This window comes from Schistocerca gregaria, chromosome 4, assembly GCF_023897955.1.
Source record: "Schistocerca gregaria isolate iqSchGreg1 chromosome 4, iqSchGreg1.2, whole genome shotgun sequence".
Taxonomy (NCBI): Eukaryota; Metazoa; Arthropoda; class Insecta; order Orthoptera; family Acrididae; genus Schistocerca; species Schistocerca gregaria.
In genome coordinates this window covers 645,977,621-646,004,882 of record NC_064923.1, presented here as the reverse complement: position 1 = coordinate 646,004,882, position 27,262 = coordinate 645,977,621, and positions in this window count along the sequence as shown.

The following is a 27,262-nucleotide window of genomic DNA, read 5'->3' as shown; positions in this document are numbered from 1 at the left end:
AGGCACGGCCACAAAACACCTGGAAGTATGAGTACGGAGCGGTTTCAAGTGGAACGGGCACATAAAAGTAAGCGAAGGCAGTTGCCAGATTGAGGTTCATTGAAAGAGTTCTCAGGAAAGGCGGTAGCGTAACAGTCGGTCTTCGTTCAACCAATACTTGAAATTTACTTGCCGGCCTGGGATCTGTACCAGGTGGGATTGAGAAAAGAAATAGAGAATATCGAAAGAAGAGCATCAAGTTCATTACAGGCTCGTTTAGTAAGTGCGAAAGAGTCAGAGAGATGTTCAGCCAGCTCCAGTGGCAGACGCTGGAAGAGACGCGTTCTACGTCATTGTGTGGCTTACTGCACAGATTTCGAGAGCATACAACATGGTGTGCTTTACTATTAAAGTTCAGAGAGCTAAGAGGAAACCAGATACGTTCTTTCCTCCTAGGTATTTCTCGCGAAAAAACTATGAAGGTAGGATTAGAGATTCGAGTTTACACGGAGCCTTACAGAAATCGTTCTTCCTTGAACCAGTCACGACTGGACTAGAAAAATGAGGAAGTGACAGTGGCTTACAAAATACCCACCTCCATGCACTATAATGTGGCAAGTGGAGTATAAACGTACGTGGATATACAGAGTGGTCCATTGATCGTGACCGGGCCAAATATCTCACGATATAAGCGTCAAACCAAAAAACTACAAAGAACGAAACTTGTCTAGCTTGAAGGGGGAAACCAGATGGCGCTATGGTTGGCCCGCTAGATGGCGCTGCCATAGGTTCAAAAAAATGGCGCTGAGCATTATGCGTCTTAACTTCTGAGGTCATCAGTCGCCTAGAACTTAGAACTAATTAAAACTAACAAACCTAAAGACATCACACACATCCATGCCCGAGGCAGAATTCGAACCTGCGACCGTAGCGGTCGCTCGGCTTCAGACTGTAGCGCCTAGAGCCGCACGGCCACTCCGGCCGGCACTGCCATAGGTCAAACGGATATCAACTGCGATTTTTTTAAAACTGGAACCCCATTTTTATTACGTATTTGTGTAGTACGTAAAGAAATATGAATGTTTTAATTGGAGCACTTTTTTTCTATGTGATAGATGGCGCTGTAATAGTCACAAACATATGGCTCACAATTTTAGACGAACAGTTGGTAACAGGTAGGTTTTTTAAAATTAAAAACAGAACGTAGGTACGTTTGAACATTTTATTTCGGTTGTTCCAATGTGATACATGTACCTTTGTGAACTTATCATTTCTCAGAACGCATACTGTTACAGCGTGATTACCTGTCAATACCACATTAATGCAATAAATACTCAAAATCATGGCCTTCAGCATCAATGCATTTGGCAATACGCGTAACGACATTCCTCTCAACAGGGAGTAGATCGCTTTCCGTAATGTTCGATCATGCATTGACAGTGTGCTGACGCATGTTGTCAGGCGTTGTCGGTGGATTACGATAGCAAATATCTTTCAACTTTCCCCACAGAAAGAAATCCGGGGACGTCAGATCCGGTGAACGTGGGGGCCATGGTATGGTGCTTCGACGACCAATCCACCTGTCATGAAATATGCTATTCAATACCGCTTCAACCGCACGCGAGCTATCATGTTGGAAGTACATCACAATTCTGTCATGCAGTGAAACATCTTGTAGTAACATTGGTCGAACATTACGTAGGAAATCAGCATACATTGCACCATTTAGATTTCCATCGATAAAATGGGGGCCAATTATCCTTCCTCCCATAATGCCGCACCATATATTAACACACCAAGGTTGCTCATGTTCCACTTGTAGCAGCTATCGTGGGTTTTCCGTTGCTCAATAGTGCATATTATGCCGGTTTACGTTACCGCTGTTGGTGAATGACGCTTCGTCGCTAAAGAGAAATCGTGCATAAAATCTGTCATCGTCCCGTAATTTCACTTGTGCCCAGTGGGAGAACTGTATACGACGTTCAGAGTCGTCGCCATGCAGTTCTTGGTGCATAGAAATATGGTACTGGTGCAATAGATGTTGATGCAGCATTCTCAACACAGACGTTTTTGAGATTCCCGATCTCGCTCAATTTGTCTGCTACTGATGTGCGGATTAGCCACGACAGCAGCTAAAACACATACTTGGGCGTCATCGTTTGTTGCAGGTGGTGGTTGACGTTTCACATGTGGCTGAACACTTCCTGTTTCCTTAAATAACGTCTGGACACTTGGATGATGTCGTCCAGGAAACCAAGCAGCATACATAGCACACGCCCGCTGGGCATTTTGATCACAATAGCCATATATCAATAGGATATCGACCTTTACCACAATTGGTGAAATGCCCATTTCAACACGGATAATGTATCACGAAGCAAATACCGTCCGTACTTATACGTTTGTGACTATTACAGCACTATCTATCATAAAGCGGAAAAAGTGGTCCAACTAAAACATTCATATTTCTTTACGTACTACACGAATATGTGATAAAAATGGGGGTTGCTATTTAAAAAAAACGCTGTTGATATCCGTTTGACCTGTGGGAGCGCCATCTAGCGAGCCAACTATAGCGCCATCTGGTTTCCCCCTTCAAGCTAGACGAGTTTCGTTGTTTGTAATTTTTTCGTTGGTGCTTATTTCGTGAGATATTTGGCCCGGTCACTATCAAAGGACCACCCTGTATAGATCTAAACTTAAAAAACACCGTATACGAAAATCTTGTGCGATCAATTGTTGTCAAAGTTGGAGATCTCCAGGAGATCGGGTTCAGTGAAGACGCTGAACAATTTGCAGCAACGCTGCTCGTTTTGCTACCGTCGGTTCACCCAGTAAGATTACTTAAATGGGAAATTGATGCGGGAAGGTTGCAAAGCCTGCGTCTAATTGTTGAACATGTTTTTTTCTCAGGTAATATAGAGTAGAGAAATCAGTCGCAAATAATGTTTGTTGCCAATACAGATTTCTCTGTGTGGCCGTATACGGCACAGGAAATGTAAGTTTAAACCACGTCATACATACACATAGTCCCACTGAAAATAGCCACATAGTGACTGATACCTGCAATAAACATTATTTGCCGCTGATTGGTGTATTCATTATCACTTGAAATAAATGTAGTCGCTAGTCACATGCGTTCCCACATGTAATCAGAATTGATGGTAGTTTCTGTTTCATCTGCCAAATATATGCCGATAGCAATTTCGGGTATTACTACCGACATACAGATATTTACACAGGCGTAAACACCGCCACTAGTTCTAACATTAAGCGAATACGACCAGTGTCCAAGATTTCTTACGTTTGTATGGTCCCTATTTGGCCTCTTCCATACGGATGTAAGAAATACCTCTCTTGTAGTATTTCACTGGCTTTGCTGTTATTCGTGAACCATATGACTTGGACACCGTTCTTAATCAAGTGATGTCTGGACTAGCGGCTGTGTTTAAGTCTGTGTGGAAATTTGTATTCGATATAACCACCTTAACCACCCCATCCCTTACGATTTCTTAACGCACATAGAATAAACGATTATCACACACATAATACCGATCACAAATTACACTCCAGCACACCTGCCGAAGAACAGTGGTTGCGTCAGTTTATCAACATCATCCATTTCTTGCATTAGTATGGCCTCACTTTTTTCATATGAACGTAAGAAATATTTCTCTAGTAGATTTCGCTGGATTTTGGTTATTCGTTTACCTTATGACTTGGACAACTTTCGTACTTGGTTGATGTATGAGCTGGCGTCTGAATGGATATTTGTATTTGACATACCCGCCCTGAAAATTCCATCCCTTATCACTGTTTAGCCCATGTAGACTAAACGTTCACCAATACATAATAGCTGCCAATCTTCACCTACACTTCCGCACACTTACTGAAAAATAGTGGTTCCATCAGTTTATCAGCATTGTCGATGATCACGAAATTCACATCCCTTCCCACACCTGGCCTGACCTAGACACCTCCTCCTATACTATTATAGCCTCCTCCAAAACTCTTGATAACGTTCTACTTGTCGGGGCCCGAAATGTCAGAAGCTTGAACGTGGTAGGGAAGCTAGAAAATCTGAAAATAGAAATGCAAAGGCTCAGTCTAGATGTATTAGGGGACAGTGAAATGAAATGCGAAGCAGACAAGGATTTCTGGTCAGGTGAGTATAAGGTAATACCACCAGCAGCAGAAAATGGTATAATGGGAGTAGGATTCGTTGTGAATAGGAAGGTAGGGTTGGTTCAAATGACTCTGAGCACTATGGGACTTAACATCGGAAGTCATCAGTCCCCTAGAACTTAGAACTACTTAAACCTAACTAACCTAAGGACATCACACACATCCATGCCTGAGGCAGGATTCGAACCTGGGACTGCAGTGAGGAAGGTAGGGCAGGGACTGTGTTACTGTGAATTCTTCAGTGAGAGGGCTGTTCTTACCAGAATCGACAGCAAACCAACACCGAAAACGGTAGTTAAGGTATCCGTGCTGAAGTCGCAAACTGAACTGAAGATGAAGAAATAGAGGATATTGAGAGAGCACAGCAGTACATACAAAGAGATGAAAATCTAATAGTAATCGGGGATTAGAATGCAGTTGTAGGGGAAGAAGCAGAAGACATGTTTAAAGTGTATGAGCTTGGAAGATGGAATGAGGGAAGAGAGAGAGTAATTGAGTTCTGTAAAAAATTCAGCCAGTACTAGCGAATACTCTATTCAAGAACCACTAGAGCAGAAGGTATACTTGGAAAACGCCCTGTGATACGGGAAGATTTCAGTTGGGTTGAGTCATGGTCACACAGGGATGCCGAAATCAGGTACTGGATTGTAAGACGGGCTCAGGAGCAGATGTAGACTCATATCACAATGTACCAGTGACGAAGCGTAGGGTGAAGTTTAAGAGATTAGTCAGGTAGAATCAGATCGCAAAGACGTCGGATAACGAGGTACTGAGGCATGAAGTTATACACTTGCAGTTCTCGAAGGCTATAGATACAGCAATTAGGTATAGCTCTGTAGGCCGTACAGTTGAGGAGTAATGGACATCTCTGAAAAGGGCAATCACAGAAGTTGAATGACAAACGTAGGTGCACAGAAGGTAACTGGGAGGAAACAATGGGTAGCAGAATAAATACTTCAGTAGATCGATGAAAGAAGGAAATACAAAAAGTTCAGGGAAATTCAAGGATACAGAAATACAATTCACTGAAGAATGAAGTGAATAGGAAGTGCAGGGAAGCTTGGACGAACTGGCTGTATGATAAATGTGAAGAAGTTGAAAAAAGAAATGATTGTCGGAAGGACTGACTCAGCATATAGGAAACCTTCGGTGAAATTAAAAGCAAGGATGGTAACATTAAGAATGCAACAGTAATTCCTCTATTAAATAGTTCAAATGGGTCTGAGCACTATGGGACTTAACTGCTGAGGTCATCAGTCCCCTAGAACTTAGAATTACTTAAACCTAACTAACCTAAGGACATCACACACGTCCATGGCCGCTGCAGGATAGGATTCGACCCTGCGACCTAGCGGTCGCGCAGTTCCAGACTGTAACGCCTAGAACCGCTCGGCCACTTCGGCCGACTTCCTCTGTTACATGCAAACGAGAGAGCGGGTAAGGGGGAAGAATACACTGAAGGCCTCTATGAGAGGGAAGATTTGTCTGATGTTGTAGAAGAAGAAACAGGAGTCGATTTAGAAGATATGGGGAATCCAATATTAGAATCAGAATTTTAAAAAGCTTTCCAGGATTTAATATCAAATAAGGCAGTAAGGGTAATAACGTTCCATAAGAATGTCTAATAGCATTCGGGGAAGTGGCAACAAAACGGCTGTTCACGTTAGTGTATAGAATGTATGAATCAGGCGACATACCATCAGACCTTCGGAAAAATATCATCGCATAATTCTGAAGACTGCAAAAGCTGACAAGTGCGACAAATATCACACAATCAGCTTAACAGCTCATACATCCAATTTGCTGACAAGATCAATATACAAAAGAATGGAAAAGAAAATACCGAATGAGCTAGATGGCGATCAGTTTGGTGTAGGAAGGGTAAAGGAACCCGAGAGGCAATTTCTATGTCGCGGTTGATAATGGAAGTAAGACTAAAGAAAAATGAACACATGTTCAAACGAACTGTCGACCTGGAAAAAGAGTTCGACAATGTAAAATAGTGCAAGGTGATCGGAATTCTGAGAAAAATAGGGTTAAGCTTTAGGAAGACAGGTGATACACAACATCTACAAGAGCCAAGAGGGAATAATAAAATTGTACGACCAAGAACGAAGTGCTCGTATTAAAAATGTTGTAAGACAGTGGTGTAGTCTTTCGCCCGTACTGTTCGATCTGTACATCGAAGAAGCAATGATGGAAATTAAAAAAAAGTTTCAGAGGTGGAATTCAAATTAAAGATGAAAGGATATCGATGATAAGATTTGCTGGTGACCTTGCTATCCTGAGTGAAAGTGAAGAAGAATTACATGATCTGCTGAATGGAATGAACAGTCTAATGAGTACAGAAAATGGGTTGACAGTAAATCGAAGAAAAAAGAAAGTAATGAGAAGTAGCAGAAATGAGAAAAGCGAGAAACGTAACATCAGATTTGATGGTCCCGGAGTATATGAAGTTAAGGAATTCCACTACCTAAGCGACCAAATAACCAATGACTTAAACAGAAACGAGAACGTCACAAGCAGACTAGCACTGGCGAAAAGGGCATTCCTGGCCGAGAGAAGTCTGCTAGTATCAAACATAGAGCTTAATTTGAGGAAGATATTTCTGAGAATGTACGTTTGGAGCACAGTATTGTATGGTAGTGCAACCTGGACTGTGAGAAAACCGCAACAGAAGAGAATCGAAGCATTTGAGATATGATGCTACAGATGAATGTTGAAAATTAGGTGGACTGATAAGGTAAGGAATTGAGGACGTTCAGCGCAGAATCGGAGAGGACAGCAATATGTACAAAACACTGGCACTTCCAAGGTACTAAACGGAGCTGTAGAAGGCAAAAATGTAGAGGAAGACAGAGATTGGAATACACTCAGCAAATAATTGAGGTTGTAAAACTTCCTGGCAAATTAAAACTGTGTGCCGGACCGAGACTCGAATTCGGGATTTTTGCCTTTCGCGGGCAAGTGATCTACCTACTTTTTTTAAAAATCTAATTTTGTTCGTTTTAGTTCGTTGTTAATCAATTAACTCAGTTTTTTTATTACAGAGGTCAGCTAGCCCTCCGACCGAACACGCTGAGCTACCGTGCCGGCCCCAACTGAGCTACGCCAGCACGACTCACGCCCCCTCCTCACAGCATTACTTCTGCCAGTACGTCGTCTCCTACCTTCCAAACTTTACCGAAGCTCTCCTGCGAACCTTGCAGAACCAGCACACCCTCGGCTGCAGAGTGAAAAACTCATTCTGGAAACATCCCCCAGGCTGTGGCTAAGCCATGTCTCCGCAATATCCTTTCTTTCAGGAGTGCTAGTTCTGCAAGGTTCGCAGGAGAGCTTCTGTAAAGTTTGGAAGGTATGAGTCGAGGTACTGGCAGAAATAAAGCTGTGATGACGGAGCCTGAATCGTGCTTGGGTGGCTTAGTTGGTAGAGCACTTGCCCGCTAAAGGCAAAGGTCCCGAGTTCGAGTCTCCGTTCGGCATACAGTTTTAATCTGCCAGGAAGTTTCATATCAGCCCACATTCCGTTGCAGAGTGAAAAACTCATAATTGAGGATGCAGGCTGCAAGTGTTACTCTGAGATGAGGAGGTTGGAGATTGGCACAGGAGCGGAATTGGTGGGGGGCCATATCAAACCAGTCAGATGGCTGACTACAGACTAAAAAAAAAAGCTTCTGTTGCGCACCACAGTAAAAGTCGTAGATCGAAATGGGAGTGACCACCTTCCTCTCCTTCTCCAGATTTCATATCGTGTGTCAAACCTCAAACCCACCCGTAGCCGCCCACATCCATACCCTAATAGAAAGCCATGACTCCAACCTTCAAGCTCCTGATTTCCCACAACACACCATCTCAGATGCAGTTTTTAATCATATCCCATTCCCTGTATGGCCACACAACTCTCCCTCCATGTGCTTTTGCCCTCCTCCAAATACCTCGTCGTGTCCGCAAAGACTTTCTTCGAAATCGTGACCGGCAGACGCTCACACACCACCGATAGCTCCAGCGACAGAGCTAACCGATGTCGGTACTAGCACAAGGCCCGCACTACACCAAACATATTCCATAGTTTCTTCGGAAACAACCCCACTCCCACGTATCTCATCCTATATAACAACGGAACATTTTACGGAAACCTAACCAAAAGCAACAGCTTCGCATCCTACCTAAAAGACACGTTCAGTGTGTAATGGGCTTATTCAGCTAATGTTGTTTTACTGGACACCTGCTGCTACTAATCGTTTAGATTTCTGTAAAACATGAAGTCAGTCTGCATTTTTTCTTTTTTATGCTTATTCTCTTTCCTCTGTTAACACTGCTTATCTTGGATCTGCATCTACATCTATAGTCCGCAAGCCACCTGATGGTGTGTGGCAGAGGGTACCTTGAATAGCCCTACCTCTATCTATTCTCCCTCCTATTCCAGTCTAGTACTGTTGGTGGAATGAAAGATTGTCGGTATGCCTCTGTGTGGGCTCTAATCTCTCTGATTTTATCCTCGTGGTCTCTTCGTGAGATATACGTAGGAGGGAGCAATATACTGCTTGACTCCTCGGTGAAGGTATGTTCTCAAAACTTCAACAAAAGCCCGTAACCGAGTTATGAGCGTCTCTCTTGCAGAGTCTTCCACTGGAGTCTATCTGTAATCTCCATAACGCTTTCGCGATTACTAAATGATCCTGTAATGAAGCGCGCTGCTCTCCGTTGGATCTTCTCTATCTCTTCTATCAACCCTATCTGGTACGGATCCCACACTGCTGAGCAGTATTCAAACAGTGGGCGAACAAGCGTACTGTAACCTACTTCCTTTGTTTTCGGATTGCATTTCCTTAGGATTCTTCCAATGAATCTCAGTCTGGCATCTGCTTTACAGACGATTATTTTTATATGGTCATTCCATTTTAGATCACTCCTAATGCCTACTCCCAGATAATTTATGGAATTAACTGCTTACAGTTGCTGACCTGCTATATTGTAGCTAAATGATAAAGGGACCTTTCTTTCTATGTATTCGCAACACATTACTCTTGTCTTTATTGAGATTCAATTGCCATTCCTTGCACCCTACGTCAATTCGTTGCAGATCCCCCTGCATTTCAGTACAATTTTCCATTGTTACAATCTCTCGATATACTACAGCATCATCCGCAAAAATCCTCAATGAACTCCCGATGTTATCCAGAAGGTCATTTATATATATTGTGAATAGCAACGGTCCTACGACGCTCCCCTACGGCACACCTGAAATCACTCTTACTTCGGAAGACTTCTCTTCATTGAGAATGACATGCTGCGTTCTAATACCTAGGAACTCTTCAATCCAATCACGCAACTGGTCTAATAGTCCTTTGTAAGGATTGTAAGGATTTTGTATATACAGATACAATGTAATGTATTGCAAAAAATCAGTATTACTATTTATTGTGTAAAGTTAATTCCATTTGTGTATGTAAATTATTTGTAGTTTCAGGAGCCTCGGCCCGTTAGGAAAATTAATAACTGTGAATAATGTTAGTAGGAGACAGTTTTGGAGCGTAGCAACTGCGAGTTAAGCTGAATGTTACGTATGGAACGGACTGCCTTCCTTTGGGACCGTGAGCTGTCTCTGGTCTACTTTGGTATTCTCAAAATTGCGAGAGGGCCGGGCTACTGAACGGTTTAATTTTGGTGAAGCGAAAAATAAACGGGCGGCCAGCACGCCGGTGTTGATGGTCGGCCGGCCGTCCACTGTTGTTTCTATCAATCTGCGTTCTTGGAATTAAATTAATTCGACTGGCCTTGTCTCGTTCTGCATTTGGACCAGTGAAGTTTTATTTATGGAGTATTCTGGCCGACCAGCGATTGGCGAGACAACGGAGCGTCGGTACCAGAGATTGTGCAGCAGTCGTCTCAGGTAGGAAACTGTCGAAAGTATATCTGTGCAATCACAGTCTTGACTGTCAACCGTCATTCCACTGCTGCGGAGCATCAACATAAATGAACTCCTAAAAACAAATATTAGTAAAATACGTTACTTATGTTCAAGTCAATTTTCAATCACCGTTTAACATTTCTCCTCCAGTAACATCTTAACCAAAAGTTACATTTGTGATGTTAATGGCAATATCAGTGTCAGAATTTAACGTAGTTGTCACGTGACAAAGTTGTTGAGCAAACCGTTATAATTTAACCAACGATATTTTGAACAACTTTATTCTATTGATGCTGTGAACTCACGTAATTAAAGAAACAATCGAGGGATTTATAATCACATAAGAACTACTTGAAGTCGAAACTGTTTACAGCTGTGTCATTTCAAACTAGGTTATCACTCATTCTTCAGTGTTGAATTTAACTTTATTCCAATCAGTGATCATTTACTTGTTTGTTGACTCCAGTTATTAATAATTAAAGTTTTTAATGTCAGAGACTCGTTAGTTCAGGATAAAAACAGACTGTCTAGGGGTTGGATTAAATGGACAGGTGGATGGTGCTTTAATCTCAACAGTTTACGAGGTGTTTTCGTGAACGTTTTACTACAGAACCTTTAGGCGTTAGGTGCAGTAAACCACTTTCAAATTTTACAAGCTACAGTAACTGTCAAGTTCGAGGAAGGTATCAGTTGCTTGTTTAGTTGTAGGACACTGTCTAAATCGCTATTGGACATGTAGGCGAATGACTGTTAACGCCAACTGACTTAGCTCCACATGTTGTCAGTGAACCTGAACTTGTATGTGTGATATATTACTAAAACGATGGTAACAATGACAGTTCAATATATATTTAACAACATATTATGATGTAATAAGTGTCGTAATCATCGGATCTTGTGGGACTCTCACAGTCAAAAGGCTGCATTTTGACGACGACATGCACTCATGTCAGATAGTTTTATATTCTGACAGAATGTGACTTTGCAGTGTTACTTGAAAATGGCCATAAGGCAGAAATTTCAATAGTGACAAAAAATATTTTAAACAGTCAACGGCGACTATGATGTCTTTTAAGAAGTATTATATCACTGTGAATCCCAACCATGAGAAGTTAAACAATTTTGAATGTACAGATAATAATAAACATATACACACACACGCAAATGCATGCACTATTTCCCCCCCCCCCATACCTAGATAAGTTGTAGTTTAACTTTGCTACCAAAAGCCTCCTGAAATTCTTGATTGATATACTTCAAATTTTACACGATATTGTAATAAACGTTTGGACAGACATAGGCTACACGTCTTGCAAAATGTGTTTGTATGTACTCTTTTGTCACCAAAATTCTCGAAAACTTCTTGATCGATTTATTCAAAAATTTTTCACATTACTCTCATAAAGGTACAGTGGGGCATACACTACCTCTTTTTAAGATATGTACGGTATCCAAATATGTATACATTCTATATAAAAGAGAAACATAATTAGCAAAATTCTCCAAATGTTCTTGATCCATTTACTTCACCTTTTTACAGGATACTCTAATAAGCATTCAGGTGCACAAAGGCAACATATTTTAATATAAATGCTGCATAAATATATATACTACATAAAGGAGAAACGCAGTTTTAAAAAACGCCAAATGTTCCTCACATGTTTACTTCCGATTTTTACACATACTAAGACAGGCATAGACTACATACGTAGTTAGTAGTTATGGTACATAAATTTATAGTATTGTATAAAGACAAGTCGTTGTTTTAAGTTGTTGTTTCGAAAAATTCTTGATCGATTTACTTTAAATTTTTACATGATCCCCTAATAAACATTCTGACAGGCATGCATTGTGTATATACATATAAAGGCGGAAAACATTGTTAGCAAAAATCCCGAAAATCTCTTGACTGTTTACTTCACATTTTAACATGATGCTCTATATGCCAATAAATGTTCATAAGGCCATAAATTACTTATTTTTAATATGCATGGTGCACAAATATATATGTATTACGCAAATGCAAATGTTGTTATTAAAACTGTAAAAAGTTATTAACCAATTTATTCCATATTTTTAACCAATATGTTAATAAATTTTTGGACACATAGGGGACATATTTTTTTAAATATCTATGTTATGTAAATAAATATTTAGTATATGAAGGGGAAACGACATTACCAAAAATCTCAAAAAGTTGTTGACCAATTTATTTCAAATTTTTAGACAATGTCGAATAAACATTCGGACACAGGTTCTTTATTATTTATTTGTATGAAGTAAATAAGTATACATTTAATATATAAATAGGAACTCTTGTTACCAAAAATCTTGTTAGTTTTAACTTACATGGCTGGTCGTTTAAAGCATTATACAAACTATTTCTTTCACATATATTTTATCTCCTTATATATAATTTTAAACAAAAATAGTGTGCTGTTATGCTGTCTTCTTCACAGTCATTATTAAGATGAAAGGGGGAAGTTGAGTTTATTACACATCGACTTAAAAATTATAACATTACTATGGAATATGAACTGTCCAAAACTTTGTAAGCATACCTATTCACAGATTAAAACTGAGAAATAATATAATTGAGGTTACTATCCTCACATACACAGCTTATGCAGAGGCCTCTCCAATACTACGTGTACTAATTACCATTCATTCTCATATATATATATATATATATATATATATATATATATATATATATATATTGTAGAGATGAGCTCAGATTATAAGCTGTATCACAGCTTTACACAATCCAATGACACAGTCCGAGCATTCCCATTGATGGCTATTCAGTGTACAGTTTCCTCATCCAACAGTCTTGCAAGACCAGAGATTAGACATGATCCCCTCAACACAGATCATTACATTCGTGGCAGTGGCCAAATCTAAATAGATGGAGTAAGATGAGCGCCATGTGAAGAGCCAAGTTGAGAACGAAAGCACCCAATATGGGGGCACAGTCATTCCATGAAGGTCACGTTGTCAGAGGCAGAGGGCTAAACAAATTCTCCAGGTATCTGAAGAGGCTCACCATTGTCAAACTCAGCCACTAAAACACCGAAGGTCCATCTTTAAACTGGTGTGGAGGCTCAGAAATGCGTTTGTGGGGAGGAGAGGGCGGAGTGCAGTAGTCTATGCTGTGTCATGACGAAGCAGAGCGACCTTTAAATGCGATACCATCGTTTGAATACACCATTGCTGCTTGCATGGTATACAACAGTCTGGAGACATTGCGTACACAGAGTCAAGCAAACTCGTTGAACAACTTTGATCCAAATTGCGTTCTGTGAAAGGTAGTGACATGGAGTGGGAAACCAAACTGAGGAATCCATAGTGCTCAAGAATGTTCATGTCACAGTTTTTCCCAAGATGTCACAAATTGGTGTCGCCTCTGACCACTGTGTGAAGTAATTTATGACAGTTAAAAGGTACCACTGACCATCTGAGGTGGGATGGGGACCAGCAGCGTCAATACGAACGTCGCTAAGCACTTCTGCAGCCTTTGGGATATCACCAACTCGAGCATGGACATGCCGACCAACCTTAGTCCACTGAAAAGCAACAAAGCAGCAAGCCCAGCTGTAGCAGTCTGAGCGACGTCAGACCACACATAGTGATGGGTATCAAGCTGGGTAGTAGCCTCACTGTGAGAGTGGCACAGGTTTTGGGTGCATGAAAGGTCTGCCAGTGGAAATCAGAAGGTAGCAAAGATGATGGCTTGCCAGTTGAGGTGTCATAACGAGTTTTCTCTTTTCTGTGATCCTGTTGGGATGCCAAATTCGGACACACAGTGAGTCTACACTACCGTTAGTGGGAACTGGATGCCACACTCGCCTAACTCTTATCACTACGCCGACACTGCGAGCGCACAGTTTGAGTGTACTGGCGGTGCCACCTGTCGGTGCCTGCACTGTACGCTCGTGGCGCTTAAAAACCACCTGCAAGGAGTTGAATCAAATCTTTGTTTGTTCCCTCGTACACCAGAAGCTTTGCCATAATACTCTGAAATTTCGTGGCACGTTTCACTTCCATCCCGCCCCGCCGTTTGCACATGCACGGGTCAGTCGTTATTGTTTCGCCACAGGGCGCATGTGGTTGTCACAAGGCAGAGGCAGCGCCACCCTGAGCCTTATTGGAGTGGTGTGACACATTAAATGAGAGCTGGAAGCATGGACGTCTCACGGGCACATCACCTGTGCCAGGGTTGCAGTGTGGAAGCGGCTGTCAATTATGTGGTTCATCACCGAGGCCATGAACTGGCACTGTGTCTGAGGATGTTTGAAATCAGTGACCTGGCCCAGGATGTGCCAGGTCAGAGGGAGGCGGCATTTGGAGCCTAAGCACTAACGTCAACGTGATCCAGCACCAGGGGCTTTTGCTTATCTTGTGATCAGTGTGGTTGGACAGAAGGCTGACCTCAGTCGCCAGCTGAGGTGGGGCAAAGTAGGATGAAAGTTCATTGATGGCCACCAAGGAAAACAAACCCTGGGAAAGCAGAATGACATGGAGCAAGGAGACTGCAACAGTCAAGGCAGAGCGGCCAGCTGTCATTCACATCTTGTGGAGCGGAAACAGTAAATTGAGTCAATATAAACAGGGTAAATGATATAATAATTTTACTAAAGAGGGAACAATGAAGGAGGTCTGAGATATACTGCTAGTTAAGACGATGTGGATAGATATTGTTATAAGTGATACGTTATTAGCATCGTTCTTGCAGTGCAACATTATGAATCTGAATATGGTACACAGGGATGATATTAATCAGTAGTGGTAGCTAGAGGAACCAAAGTTGGAAAGCGGGAAGTAGCAGAGTGAGTCCACCTTAGAACGTCACTAGCTTATGGTCGTGTGATTCAAAGTTGGAGGTGTGGAAATTGGTCCCTGTAACTGACATTTGTTACTTAATCAACCTCCAAAGTAATGCTTCAGGAATTAAATGGTTACTAAATGAAAAAAAAAATTCAGTTTGGTTTACTTAAACAAAATACACTACTGGCCATCAAAATTGCTTCACCCAGAAGAAACGCAGATGGGAAACGGGTATTCATTGGACAAATGAATTATACTAGAACTGACATGTGATTACATTTTCACGCAATTTGGGTGCATACATCCTGAGAAATCAGCACCTAGAACAATCACCTCTGTCCACAATAACGGCCTGGGCATTGAGACAACCAGAGCTTGGATGGCGTGTACAGGTATAGCTGCCCATCCACCTTCAACACAATACCACAGTTCATCAAGAGTAGTGAATAGCGTATTGTGAGGAGCCAGTTGCTCGGCCACCATTGACCAGACGTTTTCAGTTGGTGAGACATCTGGAGAATCTGGCCAGGGCAGCAGTCGAACATTTTCTGTGTGCAGAAAGGCCCGTACAGGACCTGCAACATGTGGTCGTGCATTATCCTGCTGAAATGTAGGGTTTCGCAGGGATCGAATGAAGGGTAGAGCCATGGGTCGTAACACATCTGAAATGTAACGTCCACTGTTCAAAGTGCCGTCAACGCGAACAAGAGATGACTGAGACGTGTAACCAATGGCACCAAATACCATCACGCCAGGTGATACGCCAGTACGGAGACGACGAATACACGCTTCCAATGTGCGTTCACCGCGATGTCGCCAAACACGGATGTGACCATCATGATGCTGTAAACAGAACCTGAATTCATCCGAAAAAATGACGTTTTGCGACTCGTGCACTCAGGTTCGTCGTTGAGCACACCATCGCAGGCGCTCCTGTCTGTGATGCAGCGTCAAGGGTAATCGCAGCCATGGTCTCCGAGCTGATATTCCATGCTGCTGCAAACGTCGTCGAACGTCCCCATCTGTTGACTCAGGGATAGAGACGTGGCTGCACGATCCGTTACAGCCATCCGGATAAGTTGCCTGTCATCTCAATTGTTAGTGATACGAGGCCGTTGGGATCCAGCACGGCGTTCCGTATTACCCTCCTGAACCCACCGATTCCATACTCTGCTAATAGTCATTGGATCTCGACCAACGCGAGCCACAATGTCCCGATACGATAAACCGCAATCGCGATAGGCTACAATCCGACCTTTATCAAAGTCGGAAACGCGATGGTACGCATTTATCTTCCTTACACGAGGCATCACAACAACGTTTCATCAGGCAGCGCCGGTCAACTGCTGTTTGTGTATGAGAAATCGGTTGGAAACTTTCCTCATGCCAGCACGTTGTAGGTATCGCCACCGGCGCCAACCTTGTGTGAATGCTCTGAAAAGCTAATCATCATGTCGGTTAAATTTCGCGTCTGTAGCACGTCATCTTCGTGGTGTAGAAGTTTTAATGGCCAGTAGTGTAATTGGCAAGAAATAAAACTTAAGCACGTCTGATAATGAGTCTGGAGTTCTAGTAACTATGCCAACGAAACAGCTGTGTTTACGAAATTGTACCTTGATTTAGCATGATGCTAATAGAAAATGTACATAGCACTTATGATGAGAATGCGTTGAACCCGTGTTTGGAGTTGAAAGCAAATCTGCAAAGTCAGGCTAGAGGTTATGAAATTCTATAAAATTAATTCAATGCTCCTATGGGTCGTCTCATGGTTGCAACTTCACCTCACGGTAGTAAATTGTAGGCGGAGGCTGAAGTGGCAACAGAATCAGTTACTGGCAACATATCAACGACCGTCGACAACGGCTAAGTGCAGACCGGCCCAAAATTTCTCTTAAGTCCGTTGATAACATTTGCTCTGGCGGCCAACCCTGGCGGTAACGACTCGGAAGTGAAGCAATGGAGTTGAAAGCTGTAATAGTTAGTAGTAGTTAGAAGAAGTGTTGAAGGTTCTCTCCGAAGAAGTAAATTTGTACCGAGTGTTGGCTAAAAGAAAAACTCGTATTTCCGTGTTTTCGCACTTTATTTTACAGATCTTCTGAGAGCCGAGGGTAAAACTGTTCCTTAGAAAACTGTGCTCCCCTTCCCTGGGATATTCTTTACACTGTTAACCAGTAATCCTCATCCTACCGTTTAACACAAAATAGGAATCTCACTCTCTTTCCATCTCTCTCTCTCTCTTTTGTGCGTGGCCTGAGTCCTCATAAGCGCAATCGAATTTCTCTCTCTAACCTCCAGTTTATTCCTAATAGCCAATCCTGGCAGTTCTCATGTTGCAATAAACATTTGGTTTTCATTAAGTCAACATCCAGTTGCATGTCACACCTTCAAAGGATCCCAAAACTGCGAATTCCCCTCCATTTTTGAAGTGGCATGAAAAAGAAAATTGTGGATTTTTTAGATGATGATCAGTTTTGTTTTAAGAACGTTAAAAGAACCAACGAGGCGTTTGGATGTTGAGTTTGATAACGAAAGAAAGAATGAACTAAAATCAGCACACTCTCACAGTATTTGTCGACTTAGAAAAAGCGTTCGACAATGTGAAATTGTGTAAGAGGTTCGAAATTATGAGGAAAACAGAAATAAGCTATAGGGAAAAACGGATGATATATAGTATGTGCAAGAACCAACAGCAAATAAGATCGAAAGACCAAGAATGAAACGCTCGGATCAAAAAGGGTGTAATATACGGATGTAGTCTTTCACCCCTACTGTTGAAACTATATATCGAAGAAGCCGTGACTCAGGATGTTAAAGTATATCAGTGATACGATTTATGGTGACTTTTCTATGTTCAGTGAAAGTGAAGCAGAATTTGAAGGGTGGAATGAACAGTCTAATAAGTACGCTATATGGACTGACAGTAAATCGAAAAAATACGAAAGAAATGAGAAGTAGCAGATATGAGAATAGTGACAAACTTAACAACAAAATTGGTGGCCCCTAAGTGGACGAAGTTAGGGAATCAAACAATTTAGGAAACAAAGTAACCGATGACTGACGAAACACTGCGGATATGAAAAGCTATCAAAGACAGAGAGAGCATTTTTGGCCAGGATAGGACTCAACTTGAGGAAGAAATTTCTGGAAATGTACTTTTAGGACAGAGCGTAGAATGGAGATGATTCGTGGATAGTAGGAAAACCGGAACAGAAGAGAATCGAAGCGTTTGAGATGTGATGCAACAAAACAATGTTGAAATGGGTGGACTGGTAAGACAATCAAATAGGAGGTTCTCCGAAAAATCGTCGAGGAAAGGAACAAGACAGAATGATAGGAAATCTGCTGAGTCATCTGACAGCAACCTTCAACTAGGTACTAGAGGATGCTGTGGAGGGTAAAAACTGTAGGAGAAGGTAGAGTGGAATATATCCAACAACTGTTGTGGATATAGGATGCAAGTGCTACTCTGAGATGAAGAGGGTGGCGCAGGAGAGGAATTCGTGGCGGACTGCATCAAACCAACCAGAAGACTGATGGCTCAAAAAAAAGTACGTTACAATATTTGTACAACAATATACATAATCAAAGTACTGTGTCACAGTTACCAGTGGTTCCGTGACTGTGGGGTGAAGTGACTGACTATGGATGCAAAGATCTCTGATTTTTGTTTGTGACTTACCAGGTATTTCACCTCTGGCTACGTTAATTCACGCGAAAAATTCTGAGTTGCACCGTGGATTGTAGTGTGCGTTAAACTCTAGGTCTCCTTACCTGTTGCTGGATAAGTTAGTTCCAGGGTCGGAAAAGGACAACGGCATACCAGCCGCAGCAGTTATTATTGGTTTTTACGTCTTAGAAAAACCAATAATAATTGTCAGCAACAGCGGAAGATTGCCATGTAAACAAACATATCACCTCCAACAGGACCACGCCTAGCCAAGCACTGTGGGGTTCGTACGAACCGTCAGGTTGATGGCAGCTTTTCTTTTAAAAAACGTTTTGCTGTACATTATTGTAACTCAGAAGCTGAAGTTAAGAAAATATACCACAAATGGAAAAAATGCACTTACGAATTATTTTCTGGGGGTTGGGTCATGAGACCTTTATACAAGACGGAACTGAGGAGGGACCCCAGAAAGAGGGAGTCTGCTATTGGAAGTCCGCCTTTGCGACCGCGGGCGGTGCTTCGACATTATGACAGACAGGCTGCTGCCACAAGAAAGCTCGCCTGCTGGGAGCAGTCGCTAGGCCTTTCGCCCGCGGCTGTCGAGTCTGTTTAAAACATGAAGCCCCCGCTTTTGACAGCTTAACTAGCTCCCCGATCAGCATTCATCTCGCTCGCCCGCGGTCTCGCCTCCTCGCCTATGGATCATTTCTGCTCATGAATCAAGCTAATATGATAGCCCTCAACAGGTTTTTGCACCTTTTCGTGTTACAAATTGAAGTCCCACTGTCTCTTCCGTCATAACACGTCCAGCGAGCGAGAAGACGGATGAGTAAAACGCCGAACTCGTAATGGGGGAGAGCGTGCTGTGATCCCCGCCCACTCTTTCCCATCTGAGGCATTTCTTTTCTGTAAACACAAAGGGGCTATTTCCGATTGCTGAACAGTGCTCCTTTATAATCAATATCAGTGACTTTTATACAAGCAATTGCCTTGACCTAGAGATTTGCATTTCACATCAGACCATTTACAGTTGAGCTTTTCGAGCGTGCCTCATAATGAATCATTAGGGAGTTTCAATCTGCCCTATTACTCCTAGACAAAGTCTTTAATGTAAACTAGTACATTAACACTCGATCCAGAGGTAGCCGATTCGCTTCCTGATGGTGGCCAAAATTTTCATTACCAGAACTTGATCTACTAGTTTTTATTTTTTTATTTTTATTTTTTGTTTTATTTTATTTTATTTTTACTTTTTCGAATCATCGGTCTTCTAACCAGCTGGATGTGGCCCACCATGGATTCCCCTCCTATGCCAACCTCTTCATCTCAGAATAACGCAACCTACACCCGCAGTTATTTGCTGGATGTATTCCATTTTCTGTCAAGCTCTGCAGTTTTTACGCTCTGCAACTCCCTCCAGTACCATGGAAGTTAGTCCCTAATGTCTTAATAGATGTCCTATCATCCTGTCCCTTCTTCTTGTCAATGTTTTCCATACGTTCCTTCCCCCGCCGCTTCTGCACAGAACCCCTTTATCAGTCCATCTTATTTTCAACATTCTATGTAGCACCACATCTCAAATGCTTCGATTCCCCTCTATTCCCCTTTTCCCACAATCCATGTTACACTACCATACAATGTTGCGCTCCAAACGCACTCTCTCTTAAATTTCTTGCTCAAATTAAGGCCTATATTTGATACCAGTAGACTTCTCTTGGCCAGGAATGTCCTATTTGCCAGTGCTAATCTGCTTTTTATTTCCTCGTTGCTCTGTACGTTATAGGGTATTTTGCCGCCTAGGTACCAGACTTCCTTAACTTCACCTACTTCGTGATCACCAACTCTAATGTTAAGTTTCCCGCTGTTTCCATTTCTGCTACTTCTTATTACTTTTCTCTTTCTTCGATTTACTCTCAGTCCACGTTCTGAACTCATCAGAGCGTTCACTTGATTCAACAGATCCTGTAATTCTTATTCACTTTCACTGATGACATCAGTGTCATCAGCGAATCTTATCATTGATATCCTTTCACTCTGAATGTCAATGTCGCTCTTGAACCTTTCTTTTATTTCCGTCATTGCTTCTTCCATGTGTAGATTGAACACTATTGGCGCAAGACTACATCTCTGTCTCACACCCTTTTTAATCTGAGCACTTCGTGACTGAATGACTGTATCAGATTAAACCCCAAACTTCCTCCCTCCCTCCCACCAGATGTTTGTCATAAAGTGATGACGATTTGATCTCGAATGTGAAGTCATTAAGATCTTCAACCAACGTGGAGCTATTCGAATGCAGTGTGCTTAATGCTGGCGCCGGATATACCTTTTTCCCGTTCGTTCTTTCCACATTTTCTTAGTCTGCAGTCCGAAGACAGATATGATGCAGCTCTCCACCCTAGGCTATGATGTGCAACCCACATCCACTTGCATCTGGTGTAGTCTGACAAACCCTCTACCCCCCCCCCCCCCTCCCCCCGTCCCACGAACACACACATATACTTCCTTTCATTACCAAAGTGGCTATTCCCTATTGGATCATACTACTAGGTGACTCCTTGCTTAATTCAAGTAGTTCCATTAATTCATTATCTCCCCAATTCGATTCGGTACTTCTCCATCATTTATCTGATTTAACGATGTAATCTTCGGCGTTTTCTGTATTCTTTTTTGTCTGTATTTGCCTGCTCCCTGCTTGCCGATGCAAGCACAAACACAAAACTACAGCCTGGTGATCGAAGTGAGTGCCTGGAAGGAAAACGAAGTCTTTTGGAAGTTTTTGAGAAGCGGCATGCGTAGGGAGCCATTGTTCCTTTGTATTAATTCTATGTAATAAACGCTACTCTGTGAGTGGACCAATGTGATAATAGTATGGAGCAGTAAGTGAGGTGGAAAGAAACAGTTCATGCAAGATTTTCAGCAATAAAATCTCAAAAGTTATAATAGCAGTTTTTATACAGCGTCTTTCGGAAATACGTTATTAGTAACTAGTGATCGTTCTACGATCTTAGTTACCGTGCCTGATATATTTTATATAATTATTTTGGAACTATATTTTGTAATTATGCACACACGGTTGGTAGAACATGTTCTGAGGCATCAAGGCCTCACCAATTTAGTACTGGAGGGCAGTGTGGAGGGTAAAAATCGTAGAGGGAGACAAAGAGATGAATACATTAAGCAGATTCAGAAGGATGTAGGTTGCAGTAGGTACTGGGAGATGAAGTAGCTTGCACAGGATAGAGAAGCATGGAGAGTGGCATCAAACCAGTCCCTGGACTGAAGACCGCAACAACAAAAACGCGTACTGTCATAGCTGTCAAATGACCGCGTAGTTTGGTATAAGCTCTTCGCCTCTTTCCTTGTTATTGTGCATAATCCTGTTGTGAATTTTTGTTCTGTTCTACTTTTCAATTGCTTGGATTAATTGTGCACTCTTTAATATCATTTCTGTACTTACGGTTTTGTCACTGCTTGTAGCAATCATGATCGCACAGCCGACTGTCGCATTCGGCTGAGGCCAAATATGATGTTTACTCGCTACCTCTGGTGTGGATCGACCTGGATGTGGGTAGTATACTGTATTAGTTCACCACAATATTATTGCATCGAGGAGTGAGGGGGCTTCGATCTGCTTAGTGTGAGTTTTTATCGTAATACTTCACGAAGACACGCTAAGATCATTCACAGTGCGTTGAGTCACCACTGCACTTGTTTACTGTAATGTCGCCTCGTGTTTCCTATTACGGCCACGGCAGATCAAGCGCAGTAATATCATGGTAGCTTACTGTATGCTGTCTGCCACGTCTGCTACACCATACTTGCACGAGGCGGTCGGCATAATGTTTATATCGCTGTTTGTGGACTAGATCTTTAAGATTACGTAAGATAACCAGCGCATTTTCCCCATAGCTTCCTCACTGCCCCCTGAGAATTTAGTACAATGTTGCTATCAGTGTGAGTTGCCCGTTTTACTCGCCAAGATGCTGCAGCTTTAGCCTGATTTCCTGTTTCGTTTAACTGCTGCTGCCTGAAGATATTCGACGAGAGAAACCGGTCTAACACAATAAATGTGTAATAATACAGCAGAAGTGTATTTCGCTAATCATTAACATAAACAGCAATTACTGAATTTATATAAAACAGATTATAATACATTAGTTATTGTTCGTCAATGTTTTATTGGTGTCTTTGCATAATGTCATCCCCTACAGTTATGATTGTATTACTTCATATGTTAACGATTCTAGCTTGTTTTAACTGGCGTATTGAAATATACTTGATTTTAGAGCTAGATTTGAGAACTTTGTCGTAATTCATAGGAAAATGTTTGTAACTCTAATATTAATGTACAAATAGGGTGATTGTAGAATCTCGTCGAACCAAATTCCAAATAAAAAAAGTAGTTCGTCCTCAGAAAAGAATAATTATTACTCTATCTATTGGGCTATGTAGCTTGTTAAATGAAGTTCTTAGTCGACCTGTGGATGATATGAGTATACCTTTTTGGGCATACGAGTATGAGTCATTCTGCCTAAGTGATTTACCTATTTTGTTCATAGTCTTATATATATTCTGTCTTGTACTTTTGTCCTTATTTTTACATTTTTAATGTATACCTTCTTGTGTAACGTTCTATTCTTTTCCAAAATCTAATTTTTACTGTTTGTATTGTACCTGCTTCCTCCTTCGTTACGAAAGTGCGATTACAAGCAAGGGAATCTCAACCGAGTCCAGCGAGATAAGAAAAAATGCTAGAAAATGTCATTCCCTGAAGATTCCAAGCACCATTGTATGGCCTACCGCTGTGACCGAGCTGTTCTAGGTGCTTCAGTCTGGAACCGAGCGACCGCTACGGTCGCACGTTCGAATACTGCCTCGGGCATGGATGTCTGTGATGTCCCAGATGTTAAGTCTCATAGTGCTCAGACCCTTTTTATGAACCACTGTATCACCGGATTCGACAGGCAACTAGCATGAGCAGTTGATCTGCAGAACTGCAGGTAACTCTGCCACTGAGAAAGCTGACAAACAGACAATTCAGCAGCACTTTACAGCTTTCGGAGGAACTAAATGTTACTTACGGCATGGCGAAGGACAGCCTCACGCAATGGAAATAAAAGTTCCTAATAAATAACTTTATTGCTCAGTAAAGAATCTCGTCTGACCAATCAGTTTTATGGACATACCAACAGCAAAATTTGCTGAACTCTAGAGGAGAGATCTAGGATGGGACAGTTTACTGTGAGGCACCTAGGTACTTAAAGAATGATCGCGCAAGACTGACCACGTACGTAAATGATGCCCATCAGCCGAAGTCATGCTCGGTAGACGCAAGGCCCATTGTAGCCACTGCAAAAATAAAACCTGGTAATGACAAATGCTGCAGCACTCACCTGAACGTCCACTCGTCAACGTTCCGTTCCTCGCATTTCATACCTCAGTTACATACAGCAGAGAGGGCAAGGAGACGAAACGAAATGTGGTTGTGCATAGTTATACCATGCATTCAAGCACAGACCTCTCCACAGTGTGGTGTAGGCACGGCGAAACCAATATTTGTACGAGAAGCAACAATAAATACAAGTCGTACAAATACTGTCCCCTCAGACGCAGCGCTATGACAGCCCGAATGTTTTGTTCCGAAAGCCAACACACCACTATTCTGTTCACGTCTCCAGGTCAATACCGTTCAAGATTGCACTCATTAGAGACATCTTTGCAGCACTGATACACAGTTTATATTTCATCGCCAAGTACGGTGAAAGCATTAACAAACTGCATCCACTGTCTCAAGATAATTAAAAACCAGTTTCTCCCAACCGATGTGGTACTACTTAACAGTGTGGTCATGTGCACAGTACAGTTGGTTTAATGTGCAACTCACACCACAGCTGTCGTATTGAGATTCATCTGTCGTTTTTAGCCAAAATCGTATACTTTATGACGCTTACTGCACCATCTGTTGGGAAAAATTGTGTTAAATTACTTTTGTTTCCATTACGTTTCGCCCTTCTTCGAAATATTCAAATTTGACGTCATTCTGAGCAGCGGTTCTTTTACTTTAAAGCCTTTTGAAACTGGAGATTTAATTATAATCAGCCTGCATATCACCATAAAACGTATCGATACTTTCTGTAAATTAGTGCGGCTAGTTGGATTCTTATTCTGTTACGTTGAAAGATAGAAAAACTGTTGCGGCTTTCATACCCACCTGTTGAAGTTCTGCCTGTAGACTTCACAAGAAAGCCTCAAGGTAAAGGGATCCTAGTGAATCATGCTGCACAGAACTAGTGTTGCAGCTAACAGGGGAGAACCACAACAAAAATTATCGGGGAAATGCCCTCAGACCTTGGCGCGACAGGTATATACGAGGGTTGGAACTTCAATAGTGGCAACTATTTATTTACAGCTCGTAAAAAATAGATACGTGTTTCACAGTTTTACTGACCTTCAAAGTAGCCACCAGCATTGTGTATAACCCGTTGCCAGCGATGTGGAAGTCGTAGGACACTTTTAGCAGTGCCAGTTGTATTGACAGTTCGAGCGGCGCGGTCTCTTGCCCGACGAATTTGTAGCAGTTCTGAAGCGATACCGTGAAGTGTTTTCTTCAGTTTATAAATCGAGTTGAACTCACGAGGGCTTAAGTCAGGGGGGTGCAGTAGGTTGTATAGCATTTAGCAGCCCCATCAGTCAAACAAATCAGTAACAGCTTGCACTGTACGTGCTTGAGCTCTGTCCTGCAAAATCATGTTCAGGTCCTGCAGAAAGTGTCACCAATTCTGTCTCTATGCTGTTCATTTTTGAAACACAACGTGCGACCAGCTTAGAGACAAAAGTGATGACACTTTCTGCAGAACCTGACCATCATTTTGCAGGACAATGCTCAAGCACTTACAGTGCAAGCTGTTACTGATTTGTTTGACTGATGGGGCTGCTAAGTGCTATGCCACCAAGTGCACCCCCCTGACTTAAGCCCTCGTGAGTTCAACTCGATTTCTAAACTGAAGAAAACACTTCACGGCATTCGCTTCATAAGTGCTACGAATTCGTCGGGCAAGAGACCGCGCCGCTCGAACCGTCAACACAAGTGGCACTGCTAAAAGTGTTCTACGACTTCCACACCGCTGAAACGGGTTATACACAATGGTGGTGACTACTTTGAAGGCCAGTAAGACTTTGAAACACGTATCTATTTCGTACGAGCTGGAAATAAATAGTTGCCACTATTAAAGTTCCAACCCTCGTACAATGTCTGGCCGCGGGCTCGGTTCCAGTCCGTCACCGGGAATGGAAGGTGAGCCTTTGACAAAGCAGACAGGAAAATCGTTAAACAAACGTCGGCCGAAGATCTCGAGACAGAAGCCAACAGGCAATACGTCGGAGTTAACAGTTGGAGATTGTTTTGTGCATAGACTGCGTAGAGCGATATAAAGATGCATACTTGCTTAATATTTCTTGAGATGATGTCAAATGCCGTTTTTATTGTAACTTCCAGGCAGATTAAAAACTGTGTGCCGCACCAGGGCTCGAACTTGGTACTTGCCTTTCGTGGGGCAATGTTCTACCGACCGAGCTGGCCAAACACAAGTCAGCGTTCCTCAATTACAGCTCTATTTCCGCGAATACCTCTCCTTCGGCTTTCGAAAGTTCACAGATGTTCTCCTGCTTAACTTACAGGATCAGCATTCTTGGAACAATGGGTATTACGAAAAAATGAAATAGACACAAGTTAGGGGGCTACTTCCAGAACGAAATTTCACTCTACTGTTGAGTGTGCGTTGATTTGAAACTTTCTGGCAGATTAAATTTGTGTTGTTGTTATTGTTGTTGTTTTTGTTTTCGTTTCATTAATCAACACTGAGGCTCATTTGAAGCTGTTGCCTTTTCCTCGTTTTCAAACGAGCCTTATATCGGCATAACTATTGTACTGAACATCATGAACGATCTGCCGTATGTCTCCATATCTAGACCGGCCCCGACGATTCTTTCTTTGCAGCATCCATTCAATTACAGTTTTCAGCATCGAATACTGACGTAAAATGCACCTAATCATCGTATCTCTTCGACTCATTGTGGGTTTTACAAAACATTTTTCTCTTTGAGTCTTCATCCATTAGTCACTGAAGCGATAGCACTTCGAAAGTACCTCGTATCCTGTAGCAATGTTTCAAACAAAAGCTTCTGATAGGTTTGTTTGCGTCTGTTTCATTAGCTGCGCAGAGCTGTGCTCCAAACATAGCTTTTCATTAACATTTTTCTGGTCTCAAACATTGTATTTTTCGAAATTAGCAGCATGTGTCTTTATATCAAGCCCTTTAACCTTGTACTATCCTTGCTTCTAAGCCTTTATTGCGTCTTCCTTCTTTTTGTCTCTCCTACTTCCCAGTTAAAAATGCCTAAACCCCTTAAAGAGTCTTTTGCACAAGGTTAATTTTAACTATCCACCATGTTCATCTCCCCCAAGCTGACACTGTTGCCTTTAGTTTATGATTGTTTGTATTATGCTTGTTATAGCCATCAGATAGCACATGTTACTTTTAACTAAGCAACCCATTATGTATCTGTTTGGTTTCGGTGACTGCCGACATTAGCGCACTATATCATGGTGGATCTTTATGTGCGCAAAAAGAACCTCCCTCCTGTAGATAATTCTTTAGTTTTTATAAATGCGTCTACAATTCCAGTTATCC